The 14,727-nt window shown below is 38.2% G+C and overlaps 1 protein-coding gene across 1 annotated transcript in view; it reads right to left on the bottom strand.

Moving 5' to 3' along the window:
* The window catches only part of LOC113417979 (N-heparan sulfate sulfotransferase 4), a 155,257-nt gene extending 146,443 nt beyond the window's left edge, over nucleotides 1-8,814 (bottom strand). Inside the window, exon 1 of the mRNA XM_087963637.1 lies at nucleotides 8,259-8,814. The gene's annotated coding sequence lies outside the window, so the exon portion shown is untranslated. The remainder of the gene's footprint in view (nucleotides 1-8,258) is intronic.
* Nucleotides 8,815-14,727: the final 5,913 nt, after the last annotated feature.

Genomic DNA, 14,727 nt, shown 5'->3' with positions numbered 1-14,727 from the left:
TAATACAAACTTCTACATTTAGGAAAATAATAATCATATGAACAGACGCATTGTACCAGAGCTGGCGCCAGGCAGTGCATATAAAAAGGAATTGAGATTGAAACTAATAATTTTCAGATATTATATGAAGTTGAATATGCATCAGGAATATAATGTAGTTATTTCAAGGCAAATATAGTTTCCGTTTTCTTCAACATTAGCACAATTTGCAGGCTCCAAAATTAATTGTGTACTAGGATGGTACCCTATATAAAGTATTTTGTTTGGTTGAAGAACTATAAAAAAAAGTTATCAAAATGTAACAGTTTCAGGAAAGGAAGAGAGAAGATCAATAATTCCTAAGAGAAATATTTCAATATTTAATCAGGGATTAAATAGGGCCCTGAAGAACGATGACATGTGAAAAAGAAAGCAGCCTTATTCTCATGGGCCTAAATTATAGAGAATAGATTTTATGTAAATAAGAGTAAATTTGAGGGATTCGACTTTGGAGCTTATTTTTAATAACTATCAATGACAACTGTTGAGGAATACTCAATCTCTCAATTTTCTAAATTGTATTGGGACCAGTCTACAAGCTTTTCTCTAGTTCTAGGCTTGATATGCTACATCATGTTGTGATTAACATGATACAGTATCAGAATACAGAATACAAAACAGAATACAGTATGTATTTGCCCCTTCAGAGCTAAAAACCAATTCCTGCAATAGAACATTGGCTGAGCTGAATGATAAATATACCCATAAATTATTCCTCTAGGACTAGAAATATTGTGCAAAGTAAATCAGAATGCCTCACACCCATGTTGCCATTCTAAGCTTTGTGAGATATGTTACTCAATTTCTACACACTACTTCTGCCACTGACTGTGTTCACCCCACCCTATTACATTTTCAACTTATTTGAAAAATCAAAGTCATTCTCAGTGTATCAACACTGTGTTGGATTGTTGCATTTTCCAGCACACTCTTGGGTGCTATTAAAGGATGCCAAATGTTCTCCTTTACACATTTCATGGCATTTAAGAGCTGATGCTTTGTTCTCTATCTCTTTTCTATTAGGATTTGCTTAAAGTGGAAAAAACAACACATTTGATATTGCTTTGCTTCAGACCAAACATCCTTAGCCAATCCATATTGTGACCACAAAACTGTATAAAAATAATCGAAGGAGATAGTGCTTCTTTCCTTCTCCCATTAGAGAAGCTTACACAAACATTTTGCTATGAACCGCTATTTCTAAATAGAGAACTGGTATTTCAGTATATTGCCAAAGATATTAGCTGCATCATAGCAAATGTACACGTATTTACCCGGCGTATAAGACGACTTTTTGCCCTAAAAAACATGCCTCCAAGTGGATGCCTTATACGCCGGCAATCATTGTCACTCCCAGTGCAAGAGCGACGGGCGGAGCTCCGCAACCTGCGAAGCCCCTTCAAGCCCAGCCGAAGTCTCTTCTTCCTCCTCCTCCCACCCACCCACCCACCCTCCGCCCGGCTCGGGCGCATGGAGGCCAATCTGGAGGTGGGGTGGGGGTGGGGCGGGAGGGTCTCTGGCGGCCGGCCGCCAGCCAGCCCCGAGCCGCGTAATGGCCCGGGAGTGGGGGGGGGGGGAGAAGGTGGTGGGGGTGGACTGTGGCGCCCTCCTTCTGGGCAGCGGGCGGGGGCGACAATTTGCTCCTCCAGCTTTTCTCCCTCCCTCTTTGAAAGACCGGAGGGCTGTGCTTGGGGCGGGGGGGTGTCCTCAGGAAGCTCCTGATGGGACCCCGCTGGGCAGGGCCACCCGGCTCCCGAGCTGCTTCCAGGGTCCCCTTGGGAAGAAAAGGGTCCGGTGGGCGGTGGAAGAAGGCGAGCGCCCTCCTCCCGCCCTGTCCCGTCCCGTCCCTCCTCTTGTCCCCTCCTCCTCCCGCTTAAGAGAGAAAAGATCTGCCTCCCTGCACCGAGCTTCCACCCGCCGCGCTCTCCTCGGCCAGCGCGCTGCGACTTGGGAACCGGCCAAGCGACTTTAAAACCGAGCGGAGGCCAGAGATAGCCGGAATTACCCTCCACACCACACACACACACACACACACAGAGAGAGAGAGAGTTGGCAGCTGTCCATCCCCCACCCTTGGAGTCCCGATGGCACGCACGCGGGGCTGTCACAAAGAAAGGGAGAGGAATTGAGTGCCAGCCTGAGAAAGGCAAAGCTGCCTCTCTAAAGCATTTTGGTGGCTTTGTAAGTTTGGGGAAAGGGGTTGGGGGTGTCAATCAAGAATTATATCCAGAATACCCCAAGTGTTACAACTTACCGTATTTGCCGGCGTATGAGATGACTTTTTTGCCTTGAAAAGCATGCCTCCAAGTGGGGGGTCGTCTTATACTGCGAGTATATAACAAAAACTATATTTTGAGTGGAAATGTTGGGGGCTCGTCTTATACGCCCAGTCGTCTTATACGCCGGCAAATACGGTATTTGAATGGGCATTCCCACCACTAGGGAGAGAAAGGGATCTGGTTTTCAGGGATCTGATTTTGGATTTCAAATTATTTACATATTCAGATATATATTTATTTATGCACAAGGTATCATTAGCAGTTAGACATTCTGAGTTGGGTAGATAGGAAGGATCCTATCCTGAGCTTATGTACCAAAGTTGTGAACATCCTTGTTTGTCATGATCACTGCTCCGATCAGAGATAAAAGACAGGCCCAGCCTAAGGCTAAACAGTTTAAGAACATGTTCCAGTCTACTTCAGGCGAATAAGGCACCATAAAAATAGTCAAGAAGCTTTGAGATCTACTTTGACAGGAGAAATTTGTGGACATCGATATTTCTTAAAAACAATGAGAATAACATTAGAGAAAAATATGGTATCTGGAGAAGAAACTGTCACTCTGATTTTTCATGGATTCAAGATTTTTCTATAGGTAGCTAGACATTAAAAATTAACTTTTTTTTTACAGATGTAACCAAGGTGAAGAATCTTCATCCAATGGACCTATAACCACAGTCTTTCATTGAAATTTAATTTATGGACACATTTTATCTAATAAACAGTTAATATCCAAGGTGTCTCTTTGCAAGTATTGATTTCCAATCTTAGCTTCCTTAGAGGAGAATATAGGGTACAGCTCCCAAAAATCCCAACCACTGTGATAGATCAATAGAGGTTGAGAGTCAATAACATCTGGGATCCAATACCATGTTCTAAGCTGATTTTAGCAACTGCACTTCAAGTTCCTCAGTAATTGTACGGAGTATCTGTACTCAGTGGTTTATGAGTAGATATGTCTGTATGCATAAGATTCTATCACCAGGAATCAACAGTGGTATCATCTCACATTCCTTTCCATGATCAGCAGACATCCCTGAAGTGCTAAAGTTCTACCGTATAAATGTCTAAAACTACCAAGTTCAGGTTTGCTATTCTAAATAGAATAGCAATATTGGGTGCCTCACATCTGTCTAGACTGTAAGTGCCTATAACTTCTAGAGTGATCGTTCTAAAGAATATATGACCTGTCATATAATTATATGGCATTTTATGCTCACAAATTAAATTATAGTTATGCACAAAGTAATATTGATCGGCAGGTTGGAATTAGAGATTTGCTAAGCAAATTCAGTACAATGATTCCTATGTAAAGTTTCCTCATATTCAAAGAATTCACTTGTGCATAGTGCAATGCATAAAAATACAGCGGCCTTCCATAAATACAATAATTGAATAGGTCTTTCTCACTCTTTAGGAACTGTACTTGCAGGCAAGTTATTAATGCATCACCACTTAAAAATGAAGCTCCCAGACTATTGGAAATGAATATGTGGAAACAGTCCAAATTCTACAGCAAAAATATAAATAACTTATTTGTGGGTAGTTGAGTTGGTTCAAGTTACATGGTTCTTTGTTGCATAAAAGCCTAATGTGTTATGAATCTTTGCTTTCTAAGGTATTTCTACTTAACCTAGTCAATTCTACTTTACTCTGTTCAGAAAAAACAGAACTTATTTATTATGGATTAAAAAAAAATGTTTAATCCATACCATAGTTGTATTTCCAACCAATTCCCTTATAATTTTCAATACAAGGGATATAATTCCATACAGTTCTGCGAGGCAAAATAAGGACAGAAGGTTTTGGTGAGGACTTTTCCTCATTTCACTTACCTGTAGGCCTTATTCTTGGGAATATCTGAGGAAAACTAAAGAAGAAAAAAGTGCCTGTCCTACCCAACCCAACTGTATATTACAGAAACTGACACTGGAACTCAAGATTTCCCCATTCATTGCCCATATTTACTATAGAAAACATAACCACCGAAGTAGCAGCATCTCTGTGGACCTGCTCTCATCTAAACATGTTATCCTGGGAAACCTATGGAATAAAATAACTAAATGAAGGCTTAATATTTGCTTAATGTAAGGCAACGTAAAAACAAGATACTTGCAGCTGTGTACAAATAGTTGTTAAAACTTTTCCCTTGTTTTGTTTTAGTAGGCATCATATGCATATTTTTCATTGTCTCTTTTTATGGGTTAAGTTCCACTTTTGTATACAATGATACTACAGGAATTTACTCTTCCTTTCTTTTTCATGGGCATATACTGTTCTGCATGTCTTTTTTGTGTGAAAGTAGAATATTTTTGTTCTCTCCTACTGAATAAAACCATGCAACCTTCTCATTAACAGAAATGGTGGATTTGCCAATATGAAATATAAACTCTTCCAAGGCTAAGCTCAGGTACAATAGCATGCTTTTACATAATGTTTTAATGAAATTCAGCCCAGATATCATTCTTTCCAGCAGCAATTTCCATCTGGTCTGGCTCCCAGCCAGCCATTAAGTATTTGATTTTGCTTGTTGAAGCTCTATCGAATTTGGAAATAGGAAATGGCAGCCCCTGTTTTCCTGAGCTATATAAAAGTTTAACTGTCTGTTGTATTTCAAAAACCCAAATGGAACATTGGTTTATATTATCTATAAACACACAATTACGCTTTACTAGCAATTGCCACACTATGTAACTAAATTTTCAGTTGGAAGAAAAGATAATGATATCTACAAATTGACAAGCTAAATGAAATCCAGCTATATAAACTGTCTAATCTTTGCATTTGCAATGCCAAAAAAAGACCCTCAACCCAAACTTTATATATCACAATTCATGTGTATTTTCCTACAGAGACATTCAATCTATTAAGACAATGACTGCAGTTGTATATTGTATCAAGAAAGATATGTTTAACTATAGTTTGTGAGCAAGCCACAATAGCTTGGTGGAGAGAGAGAGAGAGAGAGAGAGAGAGAGAGAGAGAATTCCTAAGTTTTTGCCTGACCTTTAATAGAGAGAGTTCAGCCAATCCTTATTTACAGGCAGTTAAATATATTTATATTAATGAAGATTCCCCTTTCTTCACAAAGTCTAAATTTTCACTATGGTGTGTAATACACTGATAAAATTTAGGTTAAATGTTGAAAAGATCAACCAAGGTTGAACTTAATAATTATGTCCAATTACTTCAAATACTTCTTACACACAGGGGATCAAATACTTCTTACACACAGGGGATCAAATACTTCTTACACACAAGGGATCAAATACTTCTTACACACAGTTGGAGTCCACTTGCTCAAATAAAGACAATAGTCAGGAACCTTGCAAACAGGAAGGACAAAAACCTAAAAGAAATAATTTGCTGTTCAATTTCTACAGAGACAGAAATATTTGTCTTGTACAAATTTTTATTTTATTTGGAAAACTTTTCAAATGCTAGGTGGAATTTCCCAGGAGGGCAAAAAAAAAAAAAACACCTCATAGTAATATTGGATGTTTTCTATTAAAAAAAAAAAGGTGGCACTGTGGACAACAGAGTACTAATGATTCTATATTAAATCTTAATGGTGCTAAAATATGAATGTTTGGCTTTCTAATGGCCCTTCATGACTTGCATCATGTTATTTGAAAGAAATCTCATGAAATTGATGGGTGGTGAAATAAATAAATAAATAGCAAGTTTGCTGGGTCTTATAGGCAAATATACTTAAAACGTCTGCCTTAGTAATAATTTAACCTGCATATATCCAAATCTATATAGTCCCTGTGAAACAATACAAACACTAACCTTATGAAACTAATCTAATTACTGGGTAGAACATTAACCTGGACATCTTTCTGCTATGACCATTATTGTACACAACTTCCCAAGAGACACATAGTGGAAAGTTATGGGACTTCTAATTGGTCAACATTTGTCGTAGAGGACATTTCGCCACTGCAACAGTGACTGAGGAGGTCTCCTGCAGGTAAACCATGCAACAAGAGTGATAGGTCAAGAGATTGTTAGATTCTTGTATCCATTTTTAAAACTTATGAAGATGTTCCAAACATTGCATCATAATATAAACTAAGGAAACTGAGGACCACTTTATCAAACCATCCAACAGATAATGATAGCATCTGGGTAGTCTGAAAGTGCTTTCTGGAAACTGCTGATGTTATGAGTTGTTTGCTTTAAGGAGCACTTGTTAAGATATAAATCTGATGAAGAGTCATGGGAGTTAATGACAAACTAGTAGTGCATGACTCAGCCACCATAATATATATTTAAGATTAACTCACAGGCTTTAACTCTGCCATAGAAATGAGATAGGGATAGCAATTCAACAGCATTATGGGATGCTCTCACTCTGTGTCAGATGGTGCTAAAATATGAATGTTTGGCTTTCTAATGACCATAAACTTGTGTTGGGTATCTAACAGTGGCTCTAAATCTAAGAATTGGTGGCACAGCGTGCTGCAAGTTTAGCTTTGGGGAGAAATGTTGAATACAACTAGAAACAACATTTACACAGAATCCCTACATTCATATCAATTTGAAAGCCATTCATAGGAATTGGAAAGCTAAAGACTGCTTTTCACTTTGATAAAACTTGGGACTATAGTCCAACACAGTTGAACTTTTTCAGATTAGGAGATTAATCTGTCACAGATTGTACTCCAAATAGGTTAAGAAAAATAAACAGTAACTCTCAAAGTCCTGGATCAAGAATTCATTGTTTCTTAAGAAAGAGATATTGGGTCGGATGGGAACCCTTCTAAGCCATCCTTGTAGCCAGTCGGTTACAAATAAGTCCTCTTATTTGAGAAACATTGAAACTTAACATCTGACTAACATGCCACATGTAAATTAGCTTGCCGTGCTAATAGGAAATGGGAGATTAAAAACTATTACATTGTTTGGATTTTATACTTGTGCAGTGGTTTCTCCAGAAGAATGACAGGCTAGCATACAAAGAAATGTACCAGATATTTATCTAGAGGTCTTCATATAGCAAGATTAATGTCTAGATAGCAAGATTCCATTCTAGGAACATCACTGCCAATCTTATTTTATTTATTTACTTATTTTAATTTCTAATGGCGGCAGCAGTGATCTGAATCTAGACTAGGCTGCTACAATATCTGCTTCTTCTATAATGAGAAAAATATACTTTTTTTGTAATATCTTGAACATTTTTATCGTACAGTCTAAATGTTTGCTAAGTTGCAAACATGAAACATCAGTTTCTCTCAATATCTCATACAATCATTATTTAACTACATAACCTGTGGAACCCAACCAATTATGCTTGTGTTGCTTTCCTACCAGCTGAGTTATCACAGCAAGCAGATTTAAATAGTTATTGTTCCAGGTAAACATAACTTTAAAAAAAAACACCTGCTTTTAAAAAAAAATTGGTTGGGAATGGGAATCATTCAGCTGACAGTGTGATAGGGCAACCAGAAAATACAACTTTATTCAATTTTCTCAAGGTTTCTCCCAGTCTCTGTTTTGTTCTCTAGTTTACAGCTAATGTAAGCATGTCTACATTTTGAAGCTCAAAGTCAACCCAGACAAGTAATCAACAGAAGAAGAAAAAAATAGACATCTTTAATTCAGAGGGACTTAATAATATAGGGAAAATAAATATATTTATGATCAGTTTTATGTCAATTGGAGGGGAAAATCCCAGCTTTGAAAATTAAATGCAGAGCTTCAGAGCTTCCACCCCATTTTCCCCACGCCAGGTCCCCAATATTCTTTTTTTTTTAAAAAAAAAATGTTTATTCTTTTATTTCTTTTCTTTCCAAAAAAAAAAAAAAAAAAAAGCCTTCCGCTTGATTTGCGTTATCCCTGGCGTTGTGGGTCCCAATAACCCCATCCCAAGTAGCAGTGTGGCAACTTGTCTTTAAGCCACAGTCCTCGTGCAAACTGCAAAAATAAACTTACCCAGAGAGATTGTCCTTTAAAAGTAACGGTCTAAAGAGGAAGCGGTGCCTTCTCTGGACTTGAAGTAAAGGTGCCGTGGGAGAGTTCGCCCGTTTTGCTTTTTCTCTCTCTTTTTCTTTTCTTTTGCCTCTTCGCTTACTCCGCGCGCTTTCTCGCCGAGCCACCTTTGCCCGCCGCGTCTTAAATCGTCTCCCTGGAAGGCGATTTCGCTCCGCTCCATCCTTTCCTCCTCCAAGCGAACTCCTCCAAGCACAGTCACATTTTATGGAGATGCCCTCTTCTTTTCAAAACAAGTCACAGCCTGGAATGATTCAAGCCGGGCCGGGCGCTTTCCTTGCCTCCCTTCTCGCTCATTCATTCTTCACCAGCCAGCACACCGTGGGGAAAAAAAAAAAAAGCCGTTTTTTCTTTCTCTCTCTCTCTCTCTTTTTTTTGGGACCACGGAATTACACCAGGGAGCAGTCTCGGCACAGCAAGAAGAAGCGAGAGAGGAGAAAAGGCAAAAGGCTGGGAGAATTAATCACCCGTCTAACAGCTGCTTGCTGCTGCGGCTGTTTTCTTTCGCCTTGCCTAGGGATGGTTTTTTGCCTCCTTCCTCTCTCCTCCTCCTCCCTCCAACTGCCTCATGTCTACATAGGAATTGTGGAGAGAGGCGGCTCTGGAAGAGGAGGAGGAGGAGGAGGATGGGCAGAAGCAGCCGGTTCCTTCAGCTAATCACCCTCAAGGTTTTGAAAGACTGGGAGCCGCTGTGATGTCATGCTGACTCTCCGGACGAGTGTGTTGGACTTCTACGCGCAGACACGCATTCCGACAGAAAGGGAATTCAAGAGAGATCGACTAGATTCCGCTCACAGCCCGCCCAGGTGACTGATGGATTGATTAGCCAGTCCGGCAGGATTTGCATGATCTGGTCATTGTGCGTTGGGGGTGGGGTGGGGGTGAAATCCACCACCTCCCTTCTAACCTGGCTGGGTTCGATCCTGGAGTGAAAAAGGCCCACTGGCGGGGTTTGGGGAGCTGATGCTTTCCTCCCCCCCTCTTTTTTTTAAAAAAAGAGAGAGAGGGAGAGAGAGAGGGGGAGGGGAGAGGAAGAGAGAGGAAGAAAGGAAGGAAGGAAGAGAAGAAAGAAAGAAAGAAAGAAAGAAAGAAAGAAAGAAAGAAAGAAAGAAAGAAAGAAAGAAAGAAAGAAAGAAAGAAAGAAAGAAAGAAAGAAAGAAAGAAAATGAAAAGTTTGAAGAGTGATTTTTCTGTCACCAAAAAGACAATTGCAAAGCAGGAGGGTGCGACCGGCACAGAGCGGAAGGATTCTACTTGACTGAGATTGACCAGATCCTACTGCTCTTGGGCAGAATTTAAAGGATTCCCGCTCCTTTGATCTAGAAATTATAAATCTTTCAGGTTTCAATACCAGGCAGGTAAGGGGTTCATATAGAGGTCTTCGTTAGTTTCCCCTAATGAATATATGTAGCACGAGTAGTCTTTAACTTACAACAATTCATTTAGGGACCGTTCAAAGTTACAGCGGATGGCACTGAAAAAAAAAAGTGACTTATGACCATTTCTTACACTTACGACCTTTATAACATCATGTGATCAAAATCCAGACGCTTGGGCCACTGGTTCGCCCTTATGACCGTTGCTATGTCCCAAGGTCAGGTGATTTGCCTTTTGCAACCTTTTGAGATGCCAAATCAACGGGGGAGCCAGATCCACTTAAACAACGGGTGTTACAGACTTAACAATTGCAATGATTCACTTAACAATTGTGGTGAGAAAGGTCATTATGTGGGGCAAAATGCACTTAATAAATATCTCACCTAACGACAGAAATGTTGGGCTCAACTGTGGTTCTAAGTCAAGGATTACCTGTAACTGTTGTTTTTTTTAATACAATGTGCTCATGTATCATCTTTGTCTCATCCCAGTTAATAACTAAGCCTAAAGTTATCACTCTGGTATCCATTATTTTCCACTTCTCCTAATAAGATCCATCTCATTACTTTCTTTATCATCAGTTGTTGTTGACATAGTCAACGTTGGGCATCTTCCAGTCCCTGTTAGTTTCCCAAATCGATGTCTTTTCCCCTCCCCCTTTGATGCAGTCCTTCCAAGGTCCTTTTGGCTGGGGTGGCAGACAGGAGCCAACACCTGGCTTTTTACAGAGGTACCTGTGTATGGAAGTCTCACCGGAGCTTTCTATACCTTGTCAAGCTTCTTTTAAATGTAGGTTTTTCTGGTCCTGAAAAAGAGCATTAAATGAGTTACTTCAACACCAGTTTGATATCCTTTCGAAAGACTGAATCTTGAGCTGTACAAAAGGTCAATTTATATTGACAAGAAAAGTTGGACTCTGCCAGCTATATATGTTTCTGATTCTGCCATTATTAGGTGTATTACAGGATGAGTTTTTGGTTTTTTTTTATGCTTCAGATCATAATGAGTTTCTTAGAGCCAGACCTTTATTGTTTTTACTACTTGCATTAATTTTTGAACGCTACACCGTTGCCCTGACTGGTTGATGCTCCCAGGTCCAGTTCTCTTAGGATTTTCTTTTTTGTGCAATGCACCATGGGAGGATCAGTATAATTTTGCCTATTCCATTCCTGTTTTGATAGCCCCAGCTGCTTCTACAGGTGCCCCTGGACAAGAGAAATGAAAGTTTATTGCTTACTTTCACAGCCATGCCGTTGCAGCATACCATTGCTCATCCAGCTTCCTCTTATGACCTTATCCACCCATGTTCCGTTGGGTTGTTGTTGTTATTATGATTATGATTATGATTATGATTATGATTATGGTTACGATTACGATTATGATTACGATTATGATTACGATTACGATTAGTATTATTAGTATTAGTATTAGTAATACTAGTATTAGTATTAGTAATATAAGTATTATTAGTATTATTATTAGCATTATTATTAGTATTAGTATTATTAGTGTTAGTAGTAGTAGTAGTAGTATTAGCATTATTATTATTATTAGTAGTAGTAGTATAATTAGTATCATTATTACTATTATTAGTAGTATTAGTATTAGTACTATTAGTAGTATTAGCAATATTAGCATTATTATTATTAGCATTATTATTACTACTATTATTACTACTATTATTACTTTTACTATTATATTACTATTACTATTACTATATTACTACAAGGTAGCAGTTGCCTTAGCAAGAGCATTGAGAGAAGTCCCTCATGCTTCGTCCTGCTCTCCTTCCTTTCCCTTCGTGTTTGCCATCTGTTAAGCAATTTGACAGATCACTAAACCTTTTTCGTCCCCATTTTAGAGAGAGTGATTGGTGATGGTTTTCACACCAGCCTGTGATGCTTGGTGGCAGGGAAAGGACACTAACCGCTCTCCTTAACTTCAGAAAGAATCTAGCTGCCCTGACTAAGATTTGAAAAGAAAATAGGCAGAAGCCTTTCCGATGAAGTGAGATAGATCTGACAAAAAGTTTCTGCCTTTTGATAAAACTTGTTCATCAGAAAAAGTGCTACTAGTAACGTCCTCATTTGTTGGCACTGTCGAGTGATATGGCTTCCTTTGCTACATTTTTACAATTAGTAAAAATGGTCATCAGCTTATTACTGTAGTAGGATAGACTGGCACTGGACCAATAAACTTTAAGTTGGTATACTTTTCCCTCCCCACCCCGCTAACCTGCTTTCCAGCTCCGTTCTCCTGTGCAGAGCAACAAAAGAAGACCCAGCCGTTCAGCTGGGACTAAGGAGGCAGCAAATAGACGGGAGAGGGGCCAACCAGAGGTGGTATTTACTGGTTGCCTGAACCAGGGGTGGGATTCTACTGGTTTTCACCTATTCGCTAGAACCAGTTGTTAACTTTCTAAGCAGTTCGGAGAACCTGTTGTTGGAAGAAATCTCCTTTTATTTTTTTCCACCCTTCTTACATTCTTAGCAGTTATGCCTAGACTTACTGTCTCCAAATCAGGTTTTTTTTCTTTGCTGGTATTTTCTTAAAGGGGAAGGGTTGTTTTAAGCTTTTTACACTGCTGTTGGGAGGAAATACTTCCCTGGACAATCAGCACTTTCAAGAAATAATTGAATAACGAAGCAGAGTTGCCAGAAAGAAGCTTTTAAGGATAAGGAACCAAGATGAGTGACATTCAGCAAGGCTTCTTAGCTAGCTAGAAAAATTGACATTCAAACATGAGTTTACATACCCTTTTTGAGTTTTGGTCTACAACTGGTGGCCATTCAAAGTTACAGTGGCACTGAAAAAAGTGACTTATGACCATTTTTCACACTTACAACTGTTGCATCATCCCCACTGTCATGAGAGGCCAGGCGAGGAGAACCACCCCTCGATGTGAGTGACGTTGAGTTGGCCATGCCCACCCAGTCAAATGATCAGCAAGCCACACCCACCAACTAAGCCACGCCCACAGAAACGGTTGTTAAAAAAATTGAATCCCACCCCTGCCCTGAACTACTCAAAATTTCTACTACCAGTTCTCCAGAACCTGTCAGAACTGGCTGAATACCACCTCTGAGTTTAATTCAGCCCTAAGCAAGAGCCCAGTGTCTCTGCACCATCCCAAATAGTTAATGCTTGAATTTGGGACAAACTGTATAAAATATATACCATCATCATTCTGATACTGTTAAGTCTGCTAACCTCTGTAACCTTAACACAGATAATAAGATTTGTATACTGTCCATGGTATGAGTCAAATATACAGAAATATAATATCTGAGCCATTAGAAATGCAGGTCAAATATTTCTTTCTATCTTCCCTAGAACTGATGGGGCCTAAACACTTTTAACCAAAACTCCTTAGATACTTTGGTTTTTTAAAACAACAACAACACTGAGCATTTCAAATGGTTGACACATTCAATATACTTTAGGAAATATTCATATTTTTCATCAACTGACTGTTGGTGTGCTATGCATGAACACATGAATATATGCTCAGTTTTTATGTTATATAAAAATATAACACAGCTCAATTTGAAGAACAGCCATTTTAGATGTGTGCATCCACATTGGGGCTAAATATATTCATATTTTTTTTTTCAGATTGTTTAAGAATAAATGTTTACAGCATAATATAGTTAGTTAAATGCATATGCAAGATTCTTTATAATTAGTACTCATCAAAAATAGCATATGTGGTAAAGTGTAAGAATAACCACAAGTTCAGGCCCTCATGCCTATTTATATGACTATGCTTACAAACCTTGCCACATGTTTGCAGAAATTTTCAATTACAAAAACAAGCAACAAAACCAAACAGACCTATGGATGAATTTTGACTAAAGATGTCTACATTTGGAAGATTTAATATCTTAAATTTGAGAGATTAAATTATTTTGGGTTTTTTAATTAATGTTTGTATCTTGCTTTTCTGGACATGTTCTGAAATAATATTAAATAAAATAATTCCTAAAAATTCTGATACACAACTTTCTAAACTTTATACCAAGTTGCAATCTTGCATCACAGTTTTCACTTATCTGAATTTTATGTCGTGATTGCAATGTAGAATATACATGGATTTTAACAAAAATACAAATGTATAAAGTTATATATTACATATAAAGATTAAATTCGGGGAAATTGTTAGGAAAAAAAATCAGATAAGTAAATACCCAGGAAAGCTTTTGTACAGATTTTTGTTTCTAATTAAAATGAAGTGAGAAACTGAACAAAACAAAAATAAACAGCACTGTCCACTCTTAGAGGTGAAAATAAACTATAGAATTTACTATATCTTTCTTAAAGAGTAATTTGTGAACTTTACATAGAGTATGCCTTGAATCTTTTGTTCTTATTAGAAAAAAAATCATTTCAGAAATAGGAAGTTGAGAAAGGGGCACTCAGTTAAAAAATTCTCACTGGCAAAGTGACAATTTGATTCAAAGAAGCTTTATATAAATTTATATATAAATTTATATATTTGTAGTCATGCGTTTCCCATGCTTATCCTTTTTTTCATCTTTAGTCACACAAACAAATTTCAGGGATAAGAAAGGGCAAGACTGGAGAAAAAGGTTTATGTAATTTCCTTAGTTTTATTCTTAATGTTTTGTTTCATTGATAAATGTTTCAACATGGAGTTGCAAAAAAAAAAAAACTGAAATAGGCCTACAAACACAACTCTTTGCTGTCTTTTAAAGGGGGACTTTAAAAAGTGAGAGGAGAGTAAAATGACATATATTTGTAACTTTAAATTTATTATTAATTTCATTAATAACAATAATTGATTGCAATATCCTTGATATATTCCTTTCTCCTTTTATTTTCAGCAAGCCAAAATGTATTGCAGACCAACTGAATTTTGACTGTCCTGAATGTTATCTGTTTCCCAGCTATCTGTTTCCCCTTGCTACTTCCCACTGAAATCTGAATTTTGCATACCTTTGCGTAGATTAACATTTTCCATTTTGTATGGAAAATAAGATCCCAAGATTTGGCAGAGTCTTCTGCTTTTCAGCCA

Source organism: Notechis scutatus, chromosome 4 (assembly GCF_049901735.1).
Source record: "Notechis scutatus isolate UNSWTSFEM ecotype Mainland chromosome 4, rNotScu1.2, whole genome shotgun sequence".
Lineage (NCBI taxonomy): Eukaryota > Metazoa > Chordata > Lepidosauria > Squamata > Elapidae > Notechis > Notechis scutatus.
The sequence above is the reverse complement of the archived record's forward strand: the minus strand, read 5'-3'. Positions and strand labels throughout refer to the sequence as shown.